The sequence below is a fragment of the Bombina bombina genome, chromosome 3 (genome assembly GCF_027579735.1).
Source record: "Bombina bombina isolate aBomBom1 chromosome 3, aBomBom1.pri, whole genome shotgun sequence".
NCBI classification, from domain to species: Eukaryota; Metazoa; Chordata; class Amphibia; order Anura; family Bombinatoridae; genus Bombina; species Bombina bombina.
Window position 1 is genome coordinate 379,361,105 of NC_069501.1, and position 18,832 is coordinate 379,379,936.

The 18,832-nt window shown below is 39.4% G+C and overlaps 1 protein-coding gene across 1 annotated transcript in view; it reads right to left on the minus strand.

Moving 5' to 3' along the window:
- Window positions 1–18,832, minus strand: part of TSPAN2 (tetraspanin 2) — a 458,679-nt gene that overhangs the window by 303,242 nt on the left and 136,605 nt on the right. The gene's annotated exons all lie outside the window — the stretch shown is intronic.

Here is an 18,832-nt window from a genome sequence, read left to right on the forward strand (position 1 = left end):
GTGAGACACCTTCGGGACAGTGATGGAGCCAGCATGAGGATAGTAAGAGACTCATCAGCGAGGAGGGAGTGAGCAGCCAGAGGGGTAAGTAATGCCCACTAACACCAAGGCATATATCCCTTTAACTACTGCTTCCAAAATGACCCCCCATTAATTAATGCCCCTCTATATATGAATCCCCCTTATATAGCAACTCCCTATAAATGAATCCCTCATTAAATATTACCCATATGATATAAATACACTCCTACCAGCCTAACTTTAAAAAAAAATGGTACATAAAATATACAATTAAAAAACAAAACAAATGTTCTCTTTATCTGGTCCCACGCAGGAATCTGGTTCCTCTTGTATGAAGGCAGTTAGCCTACCCATGTCAATCCCATTATACAAATAGCGGATCTTAAGCCAGAGGAACCAGATTACGGTGTGAAATTGGATATTGAGCATCCTGTAACAGCTGATGGAGGACTGATTTTATAATGTACGAGGAGAGTAATTTATAGATGATTTAAAGAGATATATACAATATACAAGACAATTGTATTATAAAAACGTATATCATTACATTGCCTGGTTATCTCTTTGTGGTGCCTTTGTTTATATTTTGATTTCCAAAGGTCTAAAAAGCCAAATGAAGATATAAAAATAAAGGTGTGTATGGGTATAAATAAAGAAGGGGGTGGCACTAGATAACTGATCATAAGGCAACATAAACTAAAATAATGTGCTAAAAGCCCATGGTGGGGAGTACATAAAGGGCCATTAAATACTGTAGATTTGAGTAATCAACAAGTGCATAATAAAAAGAAAATGCAATATTATTTACTCTGAATTTTAAATGAGCATTAGATTTTTTATTGACAATTTTCAAAATTTACTTTAACTTGCTGGCCCCCTGTATCATGTGACAGCTATCAACCAATCCCATACTCGTATACATACTGTATATACTGTGAACTCTTGCCAGTGTGCAAATAAAAAAAACGTTCACAAATTTTATAATGGAAAGTTTCTTAAAACTGCATGCTTTACCAGAATCATAAAAATTTCATTTTGACTTTAGTGTCTCTTTAATGTTATGTAAAGGTTGAGTCGTGTTCATTTAATAATAAGGGAGTTGTATTTTCTTTTGTAGGACTGTTAATAAGATTAGTGGTGTTCTGGTTTAGTGCATGTCACTTGGATTAAAGATGGCCGGTCCGTCTGGAAAACTGAATCCTAGAAGCCAATGAAAACACATTCTTGTAACAGCTGAGGACATGAAGAGCTGTGAGTATTTTAATGTCACATATATGATGAGCTAACAAGTGATAAATATACAACCTGCATTTCACACAGATTTACTGAGGAGAAGTGACACAAATAAAGCACAAGCGTATGGAGGGTCTCCATTTCATACATACAAATATATATAAATGTAGCTGACATACAAATAAGAAGAATAATTATAAATTCTGATATTCTGTATTTTTTTCTTAAATAATATTAAAACTGCTATAGAGGGGGGAAGCTTCCGGGCGGCTACCAAGATGGCCGCTTATTTCAGAGTCTGAGTGGATGAGCTGGTATATCTGCTGCATATCACTCACAAGATAAACCATCTAGGATTTATTTCCGACTACTTCATTTATATTATATACACTGATCATTTTGATATAAATATTATTGTCATCCTCAGCTCTGAGATACTGGAACTGAGAGAAGTGCAGCTGCGGCCTCCATCAAGACCCCCCCCCCCCGGAAACTGGGTAATATAGCAACAGCTATCCTATGCATATTGGATTCCTGATATAACCCCTGAAGACAACAGCCCTACTAATATTATAGTATCGGTGTCGATTGGAAGGAATACTCAGTTCGTTAACTTCTGTCTAAAATGGGTACGAAAAAAAACTGGGACACGTTACTGCTAGAGGTATTCAATAACCACTTTCTGAAGTTGGAACAGACCCTATCTCTATTACTTTCAGAAGCCCCAAATAACTGCTCACAGATGTTGGAATGGCAATACGCACAACCACGGGAGCTCATTAACAAATTTCTCCTCAAGCAACCAACAGTTGAAACTGGAAGGACCTGTGTAGACAACTGCGTAGTCTTGCTACCGGCCTTACTTGCTGCGCCATCCTCGATGGACAGGTCAATCAGTCAAGAACCCCTGCTGTCTGTAACCGCATTAAAGACACCATCAGGAACCACCTACCCTTAAGTTATTTGATCGGTCACTGACCGACAAGGGAAGCGGATACAGAGCGGTCACTGGAACCGCACAACATTTACATCAAGGTGAAAGCCCCCAAAAAACCACGGAGGAACACCAACCTATATCCATCACAGAAGGTTGATTACCAACCACAAAGAGGAACATCCAGCGGCATATATTTAACCGCTTGTGTAATCAAACACTGAAAAGACCCCACAGCTACTATAGTAAGGTAGGTCATTGAAGGAATCCACATACATAGCAGCATTTATTTAACCGCACTATCCTACATATCACCAGCAAAATCAAGCGTGCATATTATAAACCAGGTTAAATACCTCACCGGTTTCAACTAACATAGTGTCATCAAACAGATACACTATAAGGTACTGTTTCACACATATTATATTTTAGTGTGTCAGATATCGCTTATACTCTGCCCATTTGTATGGTAAATTGAAACAACAAAGCCATATCAAGAAATCATAAAGCACAAGTCTGAACTATATACATAGAAACTGTCTTTATATATTTTTAATGCCACATAGAAAATGTTAACCTTAAAATCTGTGTAAATTACGATTTTATCTGTTTTAAATATTTTATTAATTATTAGTAGACACCGGTGTCAAATTAATCTTATGTTATTAAACTTTTAACATTACTAATTTTGTGACATAATAAAATTGTAAACATTAGAACATAGTCTTGTGGTCGTATTTACAATAAGGAGCATTTCATTACAATTAATTTTGGTCCTAATACAGAATTTTAAAATAGAACATCTATATAGGAACATTATATTGGAACAAAATAACTTTGGAAATTAAGACATAGTGATACTTGCTGAGCATATATAGGAACATTATTTTGAAACAAAATAACTTTGGAATTAAGACATAGCGATACTCGCTAAACTTACTAAACTAAACCTAGGCCTTAGAAACTTTAGTAATAAACGAACCATTACTATACATCACACATTGGGAATAGCATTCATTTGCGCCACCTACTCTAACAACCGTGTGATTTAATATAGGATGTGATTTAATCTGTCTGTTTATTTTATATGAACATATATTGTTTGTATGCCTTGATCTGACCCTTACTAAAAAATAAAACAAAAAAACCCTGCTATAGAGTGTAGTATTGAGGGGCAGGACTTGGTCAGATGGCTCAGTTAGTTAGTTGAAAAATGTTGTGTTAGCACTGAGGATGCAAGTTGTACTTCAAGCAGGTCAACTATGTCTTTCATCAGTTAGATCAGCGGTTCACAACCTGTGGTACGCGTACCCCTGGGGGTACATGGCGGAACAGTAGGGAGTACGCATAAATAATGTTGGTAATGGCGGAAAACACCAAAAAAAGTAGTTAAAATACTAACACAAAAACAAAGTTATGTTTTGATTTACAAAGAGAAACTCATGCGAAAGTTGTCACTAGACCCCAAACCACTAGTCATATTGCGCGTTTACGCATGCGTCCTTCCCCTCTTCGCTAAAACTGTCACTATGATTGAAAAGGGTTCATCGTTTTACTGTTCGATTGGTCGTCAAGCATCAAGTGAGTACCGTGTATTAATAGGCCTAGCCCGCCTAGATTGTTCCTTTTTTATGAGTGCTTAATTTTAAGTGTTTAGCTATTATTTATTGATTTGATTTACTTTTTGTGCCCCAAAATGGATAAGTGGTTGAAAACTGGAACTCTTAACAGAGCTGCAGTTAGCATGAAAACTCAACCTGCTGATTCGGCAGCTGCAAGTACTTTGAAGCAGTCTGATGATTTACAAGAGCAAGGGAACCAAGGTAGAGCGACTGATAGGCCTGTTCTTGCAAGAGATAAAGTTAACACTAATAAAAAAAAAAACTCAAAACATCAGTGCTCCTCTAAAGAAGAGAAAATATTCTGTTGAATTGTAATGGAAAAAATATATATGTTCTCATTCAATATAGCATGTCATTTTTATCACTATTGACCCTGCAATTCTGTGTGTTTAATCCTGCAAAAGGATTAAACCCATAGTTAAAGTACCATCCACAGAACTGCTAGTCTAGAGTGGAAACTGCCACTGAGCCAATCAGCAGCCTTATTTTTAATGATTTTTATTGGATTTTCAGAGAAAATAAAACAAACATCCATAGAGCTGTGCAAAGCCCAAATTCCATTGATGGTACATACATGAATAGGTCCAATTATCAACAAATGATATTCCAAACGAAGAGACAATCTAACATAAATGTACTTTAAAATACAAATATCATTTCATAATATATATTAACAGCATTAATCCATACACTATGCCTGCACTAACTGCGTTAATAAATATCTTATCATAATACTGTCTCTTTTTTTTTCAATATATTTACAACAGTCATTTCATTGAGTAAGGGCTCGATTTATCAAGCCTCTACGGCTGCAAGTTCTCTCAAGAACTTGCTCGCCGTGATTTATCAAGAAGCGGTCACCAGACCGCTGCTTCCCTAACATCTTCGCCACCTCTATTGTGGCAAAATTCAATCTCCTCAGTCGAGTCCGACCGAGGATATTGACAGCTCCTGCCCGCGCGTGATTGGCTGTGTGCGGGCAGGGGGCGGGATTGCACGCAAGCACAAAATTGCGCTCGTGTTCAATGGCGAATACCTGCGGGTAATTTCGCCCCACCACAGGCGAGCTGAGGCGTACAGGGGCGCGTATACGCACCCCTGTACGCCTCAGCGTTAATAAATCTAGCCCTATATCTAAGCATCATATGATAGGAGGCGCAGCTCCTCTCCATTCGGGAGTATGCTAATACAGTAATTCTTCAAACGGCGATAAAGAGAAATTACAGAATAAACACTATAAAAACTTCTATCTATTACCATTAATATATCCCATAGTATTATTTCTAAGGAACAGAATATTGCTCTTCTTCCAGCAATACATATTTATCATTCACATCATAATAATGATGACAGTAAATAGCGTATATAATAGCTAGTGCTTCAGTGATAATATCACTAGAGCACTTATAAGATGCGCCTAGGATAGATATTGCAAAAAGTTAAAATTAAAAATAAAAATAAAATTAAAAAATAAAATTAAAATGGAATTATTATTATGTATGCTATAAAAATAAAATTGGTTAGTATATCAAATAGCAACAACAGTATGGTGATATTGATATTATAACATCAATGTAATAACACTCCAAAGGGAAGAGAACAATACAAACTGTGTAGTCCAGTGTATATATTCTAATACAAAGTCAAGGAATATACAATAGTGATTCCAAAAGCTGGCAAATAGACAGCAGTGTTCCAAGAGAATATAGGACACTCCTCCAGGGTGTTGTGCCGCAACACGGATGACAAATCTAGGAAGGAAAGAGTAGAGGGCGCCACATGGTGCAGATCATACAAAGTAGATAGAGGCAACAATTAGATCAAAAGAATCCTACTCACACAGTATAAAGCACCAATGTGCAGTATTCGCAGTCCGGAACCACACGTCGTCCGGTAGACCTCTTTAGGGGTTGTCTTTAGATGGAATTCCTCGTCTCACCAGGGAGAGTCCAGGGAAGCCCAAAAGTGGTGCAGTGGGAGCAAATCAGTGTAAAAACATTATTTATGCTTACCTGATAAATTTATTTCTCTTGTAGTGTATTCAGTCCACGGGTCATCCATTACTTATGGAATTATATCTCCTTCCCAACAGGAAGTTGCAAGAGGATCACCCAAGCAGAGCTGCTATATAGCTCCTCCCCTCACATGTCATATCCAGTCATTCGACCGAAACAAGACAAGAAAGGAGAAACCATAGGGTGCAGTGGTGACTGGAGTTTTAATTAAAATTTAGATCTGCCTTAAAAGACAGGGCGGGCCGTGGACTGAATACACTACAAGAGAAATACATTTATCAGGTAAGCATAAATTATGTTTTCTCTTGTTAAGTGTATTCAGTCCACGGGTCATCCATTACTTATGGGATACCAATACCAAAGCTAAAGTACACGGATGATGGGAGGGACAAGGCAGGAACTTTAAACGGAAGGAACCACTGCCTGTAGCACCTTTCTCCCAAAAACAGCCTCCGAAGAAGCAAAAGTGTCAAATTTGTAAAATCTTGAAAAAGTGTGAAGTGAAGACCAAGTTGCAGCCTTGCAAATCTGTTCAACAGAGGCCTCATTCTTAAAGGCCCAGGTGGAAGCCACAGCTCTAGTGGAATGAGCTGTAATTCTTTCAGGAGGCTGCTGTCCAGCAGTCTCATAGGCTAAACGTATTATGCTACGAAGCCAAAAGGAGAGAGAGGCAGCCAAAGCTTTTTGACCTCTCCTCTGTCCAGAGTAAACGACAAACAGGGAAGAAGTTTGACGAAAATCTTTAGTTGCCTGCAAATAGAACTTCAGAGCACGGACTACGTCCAGATTATGCAAACGTCGTTCCTTCTTTGAAGAAGGGTTAGGACACAATGATGGAACAACAATCTCTTGATTGATATTCCTGTTAGAAACTACCTTAGGTAAGAACCCAGGTTTAGTACGCAGAACTACCTTGTCTGAATGGAAAATCAGATAAGGAGAATCACAATGTAAGGCAGATAACTCAGAGACTCTTCGAGCCGAGGAAATAGCCATCAAAAACAGAACTTTCCAAGATAACAGCTTAATATCAATGGAATGAAGGGGTTCAAACGGAACACCTTGAAGAACTTTAAGAACTAAGTTTAAGCTCCACGGCGGAGCAACAGTCTTAAACACAGGCTTAATCCTAGCCAAAGCCTGACTAAAAGCCTGAACGTCTGGAACTTCTGCCAGACGTTTGTGTAGAAGAATAGACAGAGCAGAAATCTGTCCCTTTAACGAACTAGCAGATAAGCCCTTTTCTAAACCCTCTTGTAGAAAAGACAATATCCTAGGAATTCTAACCTTACTCCATGAGTAACTCTTGGATTCGCACCAATATAAATATTTACGCCATATCTTATGGTAAATTTTTCTGGTAACAGGTTTCCGAGCCTGTATTAAGGTATCAATAACCGACTCCGAGAAGCCACGCTTTGATAGAATCAAGCGTTCAATCTCCATGCAGTCAGCCTCAGAGAAATTAGATTTGGATGGTTGAAAGGACCCTGAATTAGAAGGTCCTGCCTCAGAGGCAGAGACCATGGTGGACAGGACGATATGTCCACTAGGTCTGCATACCAGGTCCTGCGTGGCCACGCAGGCGCTATCAGAATCACCGATGCTCTCTCCTGTTTGATCTTGGCAATCAGTCGAGGAAGCATCGGAAATGGTGGAAACACATAAGCCATGTTGAAGACCCAAGGGGCTGTCAGAGCATCTATCAGCACCGCTCCCGGGTCCCTGGTCCTGGATCCGTAACAAGGAAGCTTGGCGTTCAGGCAAGACGCCATGAGATCCAACTCTGGTTTGCCCCAACGATCAATCAGTTGAGCGAAGACCTCCGGATGAAGTTCCCACTCCCCCGGATGAAAAGTCTGGCGACTTAGAAAATCCGCCTCCCAGTTCTCTACGCCTGGGATGTAGATCGCTGACAGGTGGCAAGAGTGAGACTCTGCCCAGCGAATTATCTTTGAGACTTCCAACATTGCTAGGGAACTCCTGGTTCCCCCTTGATGGTTGATGTAAGCCACAGTCGTGATGTTGTCCGACTGAAATCTGATGAACCTCAGTGTTGCTAACTGAGGCCAAGCTAGAAGAGCATTGAGTATTGCTCTCAACTCCAGAATATTTATTGGGAGGAGTTTCTCCTCCTGAGTCCATAATCCTTGAGCCTTCAGGGAGTTCCAGACTGCGCCCCAACCTAGAAGGCTGGCATCTGTTGTTACAATCGTCCAATCTGGCCTGCGAAAGGTCATACCCTTGGACAGATGGACCCGAGAAAGCCACCAGAGAAGAGAATCTCTGGTCTCTTGGTCCAGACTTAGCAGAGGGGACAAATCTGAATAATCCCCATTCCACTGACTTAGCATGCATAATTGCAGCGGTCTGAGATGCAGGCGCGCAAATGGCACTATGTCCATTGCCGCTACCATTAAGCCGATTACTTCCATGCACTGAGCCACTGACGGGCGTGGAATGGAATGAAGGACACGGCAAGCATTTAGAAGCTTTGATAACCTGGACTCCGTCAGGTAAATTTTCATCTCTACAGTATCTATAAGAGTCCCTAGAAAGGAGACTCTTGTGAGTGGTGATAGAGAACTCTTTTCCACGTTCACTTTCCACCCATGCGACCTCAGAAATGCCAGAACTATCTCTGTATGAGACTTGGCCATTTGAAAGCTTGACGCCTGTATCAGGATGTCGTCTAGATACGGAGCCACAGCTATGCCTCGCGGTCTTAGAACCGCCAGAAGTGAGCCCAGAACCTTTGTAAAGATTCTCGGGGCCGTAGCCAACCCGAAGGGAAGAGCTACAAACTGGTAATGCCTGTCTAGAAAGGCAAATCTTAGGTACCGATAATGATCTTTGTGAATCGGTATATGAAGGTAGGCATCCTTTAAGTCTACCGTGGTCATGTATTGACCCTCTTGGATCATGGGTAGGATGGTTCGAATAGTTTCCATTTTGAATGATGGAACTCTTAGGAATTTGTTTAAGATTTTTAGGTCCAAGATTGGCCTGAAGGTTCCCTCTTTCTTGGGAACCACAAACAGATTTGAGTAAAACCCTTGCCCTTGTTCCGTCCGCGGAACTGGGTGGATCACCCCCATTACTAAGAGGTCTTGCACACAGCGTAGAAATGCCTCTTTCTTTACTTGGTTTGCTGATAACCTTGAAAGATGAAATCTCCCTTGTGGAGGAGATGCTTTGAAGTCCAGAAGATATCCCTGAGATATGATCTCCAACGCCCAGGGATCCTGGACATCTCTTGCCCAAGCCTGGGCGAAGAGAGATAGTCTGCCCCCCACTAGATCCGTTTCCGGATAGGGGGCCCTCTCTTCATGCTGTCTTAGGGGCAGAAGTAGGCTTTCTGGCCTGCTTGCCCTTGTTCCAGGGCTGGTTAGTTTTCCAGCCCTGTCTGTAACGAGCAACAGGTCCTTCCTGTTTTGGAGCGGAGGAAGTTGATGCTGCTCCTGCCTTGAAGTTACGAAAGGCACGAAAATTAGACTGTTTGGCCTTTGATTTGGCCCTGTCCTGAGGAAGAGTATGACCCTTACCCCCAGTAATGTCAGCAATAATTTCTTTCAAGCCGGGCCCGAATAAGGTCTGCCCTTTGAAAGGAATATTAAGCAATTTAGATTTAGAGGTCACGTCAGCTGACCAGGATTTAAGCCATAGCGCTCTGCGCGCCTGGATGGCGAATCCGGAGTTCTTAGCCGTTAGTTTGGTTAAATGTACAACGGCATCAGAAACAAATGCATTAGCTAGCTTAAGTGCTTTAAGCTTGGCCATAATCTCATCCAATGGAGCTGTGCGAATGGCCTCTTCCAGAGACTCAAACCAGAATGCCACAGCAGCAGTGACAGGTGCAATGCATGCAAGGGGCTGTAAGATAAAACCTTGTTGAACGAACATTTTCTTAAGGTAACCTTCTAATTTTTTATCCATTGGATCCGAAAAAGCACAACTATCCTACACCGGGATAGTGGTACGTTTAGCTAAATTAGAAACTGCTCGCTCCACCTTAGGGACCGTCTGCCATAAGTCTCGTGTGGTGGCGTCTATTGGGAACATTTTTCTAAATATCGGAGGTGGGGAAAAGGGCACACCGGGTCTATCCCACTCCTTGCTAATAATTTCTGTAAGCCTTTTAGGTATAGGAAAAACGTCAGTACACACCGGTACCGCAAAGTATCTATCCAACCTACATACTTTCTCTGGAATTGCAACCGTGTTACAATCATTCAGAGCCGCTAATACCTCCCCTAGCAATACGCGGAGGTTCTCAAGCTTAAATTTAAAATTAGAAATCTCTGAATCCGGTCTCCCTGGATCAGATCCGTCACCCACAGAATGAAGCTCTCCGTCATCATGTTCTGCAAATTGTGACGCAGTATCAGACATGGCTCTCACATCATCAGCGCGCTCTGTCCTTAACCCAGAGCTATCGCGCTTGCCTCTTAATTCAGGCAATTTAGATAATACCTCTGTCATAACAGCAGCCATGTCTTGCAAAGTGATTTGTATGGGCCTCTCTGATGCATTTGGCGCCACAATATCACACGCTTCCTGAGCGGGAGGCGAAGGTACTGACACGTGAGGAGAGTTAGTCGGCATAACTTCCCCCTCGTTGTCTGGTGATAATTTCTTTACAGATATAGATTGACTTTTATTCAAAGTGACATCAATACATTTAGTACACATATTTCTATGGGGCTCCACATTGGCCTTTAAACATAGTGAACAAACAGATTCATCTGTGTCAGACATGTTTAAACAGACTCGCAATGAGACTAGCAAGCTTGGAAAATCCTTTCAAATAAATTTACAAGCAATATAAAAAACGCTACTGCGCCTTTAAGAAGCACAAAAAAAACGTCACAGTTGAAATAACAATGAACCAAATCAGTTATAGCAACCAAATTTTCACAGGAAATGTATTAAGTTAGCAAAGTATTGCACCCACTAGCAAATGGATGATTAACCCCTTAATACCCAAAAACGGATAATCAATTTAACAATTAACGTTTTTATCACAGTCAAACACACTGTCACAGGTTTGCTGTGACTGATTACCTCCCTCAAAATGACTTTTGAAGACCCCTGAGCTCTCTAGAGACGTCCTGGATCAAGGAGGAAGAAGGAGGAAGACTGAAACTGAATTTTTACTGCGCAAAAAAGCGCTAAAATAGGCTCCTCCCACTCCTATTACAACAGTGGGAAACCTCAGTTAACCGTTTCTATGTAGAAATAAACAACAGCCATGTGGAAAATCATGCCCCAAAAGATTTATCACCAAAGTACCTCACAAAAAACGAATAACATGCCAGTAAACGTTTTAAACATACACTTTAAAAGTTAGGTAGTGTTATTAATAAGCCTGCTACCAGTCGCTTCTACTGCAGTTAAGGCTTATACAATACTTCAGTATTAACAGTATTTTCTTAGTCAAATTCCATTCCTTAGAAAATTACTTATTGTACATACATTCATCAGCCTGATACCAGTCGCTGCTGCATTTAAAGTGATGGTAAACTATGCTGACATCAAACTAGCGATCGTGTGTAAAATGTTAAAATAATGTGACTTTCATTCATGAAAAGCTGTTAATCGATCATTATTTTTAAATTTTTAACATTAAAATGCCGAAATTTTATATACCTTCCTCCTCCCGTACAACAGCCACCATTAATTTATTCGTGTCACGTTTTTTTTTATACCAATGAAAGTCCAGGCCAGTCGGGCGACACTCCTCTAAGCAAACACCGCCATGCCCTTCGTTACGTATGCGCTAAATGTTGATCACTGTCTGACAGAGCTATGTCGTGCAATTGTGCGCATGTGCGTATCGGCAAAATATAACATATGAGAGAGAACACATTTTAAAAAACAATTGCTGGTAATGTCTAGGATGTAGAAACTCACAACAAAAAAATTAGAATCTCCGTTTTTATTCTGTCTCAAAAGACACTGCGCTTAGAATGATCACAATGTATATAATACATTATATGCAATGTATTGCATACATATTGAAATGCATGCGCAGAGCGAACCACGAAGATCTAGATGCCAATACAATGACGTAGAGCGGGGTGGTCCAGCTCTCTCTCCGGAATGAAGAAAATAACAGGAAGTAATGCCGGGGCGGAGCAAAGAGTGAAATCAAAATTTATTAATAAAGGAGAAAGAGAATTTAGAAAAAAACATAGCGACTTAGGTTGAACATACTTGATAATTAAGATTTTATTGACCAATCTGTGTAAATTTACCATCACTTTAAGGCTGTACTTACATTACATCGGTATCAGCAGTATTTTCTTAGTCAATTCCATTCCTTAGAAAAATAATTTACTGCACATACCTTGTTTGCAGGATTCCCCACATGCTATTCCCTTTCTGAAAGTTACCCCACTCCTCAGAATGTGCGAGAACAGCCAGTGGATCATAGAAAACGCAGGCAGATTCTTCTTCTAAATACTGCCTGAGAACAAACAGCACACTCCGGTGCCATTTAAAATAACAAACTTTTGATTGAAGAAATAAACTAAGTATAAAAAACACCACAGACCTCTCACAATGACCTATGTAGTTGAGTTGCAAGAGAATGACTGGATATGACATGTGAGGGGAGGAGCTATATAGCAGCTCTGCTTGGGTGATCCTCTTGCAACTTCCTGTTGGGAAGGAGATATAATCCCATAAGTAATGGATGACCCGTGGACTGAATACACTTAACAAGAGAAATAAGGCTCACACCCAAGATCCAGAGGCTCAAAATATATGGTGATAAAATGTAATTGGCCTAAGCCAAAAATGATGCAGCAGATGGAGAGTTAAAAAGTAAGGATAAAATTTATTCCAAATTAAAAACAACAGCAACGCGTTTCTCAGTGTTAAACACTGTTTCATCAGGCTATACAAACATACTCTCAACTGCCATATTTAAAATAAGAAAGAGCCAATCATTGATCAGAAAAAAATCCACACCCTAATTGGGGCGTACCATTATACGTATAATGAAGGTGAACAACAATTTTGTTTATAACATTGTATCAATAAAAATATATATATATATATATAAACAATTTTGTGAAATCTGCAAAACCTATTGTGGTGTGCCACATAGGATAAGCAATCATTTTCCAAGAACAACAAAATGTGGTTTCTAATTTAAAAACACAGAATAATTCTAATCTGTTATCATTAATACCCCTGACATAATCTGATAGTGGTATGATCTGTTGCTAACAACAGCTTACTACTCACAGCAACGTTTTATTACATCTAGTTTATCCAGACCAATGTTTTTTATTTCTTGTTTATTCATGTGGTTACATATATTGCTCCCTTGTTAATTTGGAGAATATAAAGGGATAATGATTATTATAATATTATTAGTTAAAAGTGCGACTACAAAAGGCGCTTCATATGTTTCTATAGTAACCATCCTATGTAAACTTCAAAAGGGTTTGATGACATAGAGGGGGTGTGTGATTGAATACATAATATATATGAAATGACCGATCACGCCGAGAATTCTAAGAAGGACAAGCCAAATTTGTTAATATAATATCGGTTGGTTGTAGAACACAACACCCACGCTATCTAGTTGAGCCGGTTAGTATTAACATACCACAGCGTTTAAGCAGAGACATAAATGTTGACCAGGAAGTGTATCGGTTTCTACACAGAGGTGTGTGTGGGTGAACCAATTGGTGGAGCCGAGAATTAAGGAGGACCAATCAATTATAGGGATGGATACAAGGGGGAGGTATGACGTACACCCGTGCAATGGGGGCGTGAGTGTACGGGATAGAAATGGTATAATAATCAATCGATGGGACTTTGTTAATGACGAAATACATAATAAAAATAAAGGGACATACTAGGCCCATTTAGACATCATAAAGCGTGAATAGATACGAAAGTGAAGGAGTTAGGGTAATGGGTAATAAAGTTATTTAGAACCTGTGGTATGTGTAAGCAGGACAATTTAATAATATGAGGTCTATATGTGACATATTATAATATTAAGATATTAAGACTAATGAGGGGATATAGATACCATAAGGGTATAGATATACATATATATATAAAAGTGATTATATGGTGCGGTAGATTAATATTGGGGTGACCAATATAGTGAGGATACTTGTGAAACCAGCGTGTGATGTGTAAAATCAGATGGACTGACATTCAGTACCAAGTGTGAGGCCATCTCATATAGAGTTATTAGTATATATTGGGCCAAAACTAGCAGCGAGTAACAATCATATATACAAATAAATGGCTAGAGGCTAAATACCTAATGATCAGTTCCTAAAGGGAATAGAAAAGATAAAAAAGGGAATAAAAAAGATAGATATATGTGTATATAGGTTAGTGCTTCTTAAAGGGACATAAATACATATGTCTATGGAAGGGGTGGGGGAGAGAAAAAAAATGAGAGAAAAAATAAGGGAAAAACCACTCCCTCAATCTCCTGAACATCCAGGTGTCCAAGATCTTGGCAACAATCCATTTTCCAATTAATGTTTAAAGCAGTCAGAAGTTTTAAAATATGATATTACTTGAAGTTGTGCATCTAAAAGGTAAAGAAATAATCATTGTCTTCCACTTAGCAAAGAAGTGGTGAATCTGTTTGTTGTTAAAAATCCTTATATAATACTGCTCCAATATCATCTGGAAACTCTGAGAACTTGGGTCCTTCGCTGCCTTTATAGTTTTTAAGTATTTAGTCCCATCCTATCAGTATCATTGAATTCATAAATTGAAAGTTATGGTTGGTAGCTGTAAATCTAGATAGGAAAAAAACCTGTGTTAACAATAATTTAAGATGGGTTCCCAGTATCTTAATACACCAAAAGTTAACTTTTTGCAAAAATTGGTACACTTTAAGACATGACAAAAAATAATGGACTAAATACGCTCTATGAGGCCTACTTATCAAGCTGTCAACTTTCTTGCATTCGCTGGCACCAATACGCTCGCCTAACATCGCGGACCTGAATACGCTCTCCTTATTTATCAAAAAAACTGTCAAAAAGACGCACACCAAGTATGGGGCGATGAGCAGCGGATTGTTGTTAACTAAACAGTCATCGATCTCGCTGCTATTCGGCTTTTTCCCAGTTTTATTTATACCCTGTCACTAAACACCCCCACTATACTAAAATGTTTAACCTGTATCCCGCCGCTCCTGGAGCCCACCGCAACTAAAGTTATTAACCCCTATCCCGCCGCTCCCAGAGCTCACCGCAACTCTAATAAAGTTATAAACCCCCATCCCGCTGCTCCCGGAGCCCACCACAACTCTAATAAAGTTATTAACCCCTATCCCGCTGCTCCCTGAGCCCACCGCAGCTAAATAAAGTTATTAACTCCTAAACCGCCGCACCCAGAGCCCTCTGCAACTAAATAAATGTATTAACCCCTAAACCCCTGGCCTCCCACATCACTAACACTTACTAAACCTATTAACCCCTAAACCGCCAGCCCCCCACATCGCCATAAATTAAATTAAGCTATTAACACCTAAACCTAACAACCCACTAACTTTATATTAAATATTAACTCATCCCTATCATATAATTAATTTAAACTTACCTTTAGAATTACATTAAACTATATTAAACTATTAATTAACCTACCCTAACTATTATACTACAATTACATTAAACTATATTAAACTATTAATTAACCTACTCTAACTATTATCCAACAATTACATTAAACTATGTTAAACTAATAATTAATCTACCCTAACTATTCTACTAAAATTACATTAAACTATATCACACATTTAAACACCTAACCCTTTCTCAAATTATTTAAATCTACAATAAAGAATTACTAAGTTACAAAACACTAACAAAAAACTTACAAAAAATAAAAAGCACTAAGTTACACAAAATAAAAAACACTAAGTTACACAAAATAAAAAATAAACTATCAAATATTTAAAATAATTACACCTAATCTAAAAGCCCTATGAAAAAAAGGCCCCCCAAAATAAAAAAAAACAAACCCTAGCCTACAAGAAACTATCAATGGCCCTTAAAAGGGCTTTTTGCGGAGCATTGCCCCAAATAAATCAGCTCTTTCACCTGTAAATAAAAATACAAACACCCCCCCAACAGTAAAACCCACCACCCACACAACCAAACCCCCCAAATAAAAACCTATCTAAAAAACCTAAGCTTCCCATTGCCCTGAAAGGGGCATTTGGATTGGCATTGCCCTTAAAAGGGCATTTAGCTCTATTTCCTTGCCCAAACCCTAATCTAAAATTAAAACCCACCCAATAAACCCTTAAAAAACCTAACACTAACCCCCGAAGATCCACTTACAGTTTTTGAAGACCCGACATCCATCCTCAATGAAGCAGCAGAAGTCTTAATCCCAGCGGGCCGAAGTCTTCATCCAACCGGGCAGAAGTCTTCATCCAACCGGGCAGAAGTCTTCATCCAACCGGGCAGAAGTCTTCATCCAACCGGGCAGAAGTCTTCATCCAGACAGCATCTTCTATCTTCATCCATCCGACGCGGAGCGATTCCATCTTCAAGACATCCGGCGCAAAGCATACTCTTCTTCCGACGTCTTCTTTACAATGAGGTTTCCCTTTAAATTTCATCATCCAATATGGCGTCCATTGAATTACGATTGACTGATAGAATTCTATCCGCCAATAGGAATTAAGGTTGAAAAAATCCTATTGGCTGTTGCAATCAGCCAATAGGATTGAGCTTTCATCCTATTGGCTGATCCAATCAGCCAATAGGATTGAGCTTGCATTCTATTGGTTATTCCAATCAGCCAATAGAATGCAAGCTAAATCCTATTGGCTGATTGGATCAGCCAATAGAATGAAAGCTCAATCCTATTGGCTGATTGCAACAGCCAATAGGATTTTTTCCACCTTAATTCCTATTGGCTGATATAATTATATCAGCCAATCAGAATGTAAGGGACGCCATCTTGGATGACGTCATTTAAAGGGAAACTTCATTGTTCCAGAAGACGTCGGAAGAAGAGGATGCTCAGTGCCGGATGTCTTGAAGATGGAGCCGCTCCGCGCCAGATGGATGAAGATAGAAGATACTGTGTGGATGAAGACTTCTGCTGGCTTGGATGAAGACTTCTGCCGCTTCGTTGAGGATGGATGTCGGATCTTCAAAAACTGTAAGTGGATCTTCGGGGGTAGTGTTAGTTATTTTTTTAAAGGGTTTATTGGGTGGGTTTTAATTTTAGGTTAGGGACTTTGGGCGGAAAAAGAGCTAAATGCCCTTTTAAGGGCAATGCCCATCCAAATGCCCTTTTCAGATTTTTTAGATAGGATTTTATTTGGGGGGGTTGGTTGTGTGGGTGGTGGGTGTTACTGTTGGGGGGGGTATTTGTATTTTTTTTTTACAGGTAAAAGAGATGATTTTTTGGGGGCAATGCCCCGCAAAAGGCCCTTTTAAGGGCCATTGGTAGTTTATTGTAGGCTAGGGTTTTTTTTTTATTTTGGGGGGCTTTTTATTTTCATAGGGCTATTAGATTAGGCGTAATTAGTTTAAATATTTGATAATTTATTTTTTATTTTGTGTAACTTAGTGTTTATTTTTTTTGCAATTTAGTGTTTTTTTATTTTCTGTAACTTAGTTGTTAGTTTTTTTGTAACTTAGTAATTTTTAATAGTAGATTTAAATAACTTGAGTAGGGTTAGGTTTTTAGAAATGTAATATGATTAATTTAATTTTTAGTTTAATGTAATTTTAGTATAATAGTTAGGGTAGATTAATTAGTAGTTTAATATAATAAATTTAAACTTACCTTTAGAATTAAAATAAACTATAAGATAGGGATGAGTTAATATTTAATGTAAAGTTAGCGGGTTGTTAGGTTTAGGGGTTAATAGCTTAATTTAGTTTATGGTGATGTGGGGGCTGGCAGTTTAGGGGTTAATAGGTTTAGTAAGTGGTGGTGATGTGGGAGGCCAGGGGTTTAGGGGTTAATACATTTATTTAGTTGCGGAGGGCTCCGGTAGCGGCGGTATAGGGGTTAATACATTTATTTAGTTGCGGTGATGTCCGGGAGCGGGGGGATAGGGGTTAATATATTTATTTAGTGGCAGCGGGGTCCGGGAACGGCGGAATAGGGGTTAATAACATAATGTAGGTGGCGGGCGGCTATGTCGGGGCGGAAGATTAGGGGTCTTTAGACTCGGGTCTTATGTTAGGTGTAAACTTTACTTTTATTATACCATAGAAATGAATGGGATATCTGGCAGCATCAAACATAAGTTTTCGCTGCTGTTAGACTCCCATTGATTCCTATGGCATCCGCGGCTTCCAGGGTGGCGGATTGAACAGCAGGTACGCTGGGCCGGAATAGTGGCGAGGTTTGATAACTAGCAAATGTAGTCAGATTGTGCAAAATTTGTATTCGGAACACCTGTAATGACGTAAGCATCGATCTCTGTCGGATTGAGACTGGTGGATCGTATGTTATGTCACAGATTTCAACTTTTGCCGGTATGTAGGCTTTGATAAATGAGGCGAATCGGGCTCGCCACAATTACGCTGCCGAATTCCAGCTTATTTGCGGTTGACGGCTTGATAAATAGGCCTCTATCTAATCAACACTTGGGACATTTCCCTTGGGCTTCCACCCATTTTGTTATTCTAGCTGGTGAAAGCTTAGGCCATATTTATGAGTTTAACATGTGATTCTCTCCGGCTAATAGTGACAGCGGCCTTATCTACAAGTGTGCCCTACTCCATTTCATTATTATATTATTAATATGGGATTCCCCGTGAAAGTTAACCAACAATTTGTATATCTGGGAAATGGTGTTTACCCCTTCATGATAGAACTTAATTATATGGCACAGTTTCCAATCTCAAATTACTCACCCAGTGTCTAACCTTGAGATAGGCATAAAAGGTTTTGGCAAAATAAAATTCAATCTCAATTCATCAAAAGATCTCATAATCAGGGTCCTCTCTTCAAAGACCTGGCCTACCGATTGTAGCCCT